The sequence below is a fragment of the Bison bison genome, unplaced genomic scaffold, assembly GCF_000754665.1.
Source record: "Bison bison bison isolate TAMUID 2011002044 unplaced genomic scaffold, Bison_UMD1.0 scf7180017864537, whole genome shotgun sequence".
Taxonomy (NCBI): Eukaryota; Metazoa; Chordata; class Mammalia; order Artiodactyla; family Bovidae; genus Bison; species Bison bison.
In genome coordinates, this window is record NW_011495085.1 from 7,211,244 (window position 1) to 7,212,173 (window position 930).

Genomic DNA, 930 nt, shown 5'->3' on the forward strand with positions numbered 1-930 from the left:
TGGACCATTCTGGACATTTCAGATAAATGTCCTAAGTCATCTTTCATTTAGCACAATGTTTTCAAGGTCCATGTTGTAGCATGTATCAACACTTCATTTTTTTAATGGCCATATGACATTTTGTTTATCCATTCATCAGTTGGTAGACATTTAGGTTGCTCCCATTTTTGGCTATTATGAATAATGCTGCTATGAACATTTCTATATATGTCTTTGTTTAGCATTTGTTTTAATTTTTTATGGGTATATACCTTGAACTGAAATTACTGGGTTATGTGGTAACTCCATGTTTAACCTTCTAAAGAACTTAGCCAGACTGTTTTCCAAAGCAGCTGTACTACTGTAGAGTAACACAGTGTATGAGATCACCAATTTCTCCACATCCTTGTCAATACTTATTATTATATGTCTTTTTGATTATACCCATCTTAGTGGGTTATCAAGTGGTAGATCACTTTTTTTTTGATCACTGTGTTCTGATGTGCCTATCTCTGATGACTAATGATGTCAAGAATCTTTTGTATGCTTACTGGTCATGTGAATATGTTCTTTGGAGAACTGTCTATACACATCCTTTGTCCATTAAAAAATTTGTTTTTATATTATCAAGTTGTAAGAGCTCTTTCTATATTCTAAGCACAAGTCCTTTAACAAATGTATCATTTCCCAACATTTACTGCCCTTCTGTGGGTTGCCTTTTCACTTCCTTGATGGTCCTTTGCAGAAAAATTTTAATTTTGCTATTATCTAATTTATTGATTTTTAAAATTTTATTGCTTGTGCTCTTGGTGTCAAGCAATAAAACTGGACATGGAACAACAGACTGGTTCCAAATTGAGAAAGGAGTATCTCAAGGCTGTATATTGTCACCCTGCTTATTTAACTTATATGCAGAGTACATCACGTGAAATGCCGGGCTGGATGAAGCAC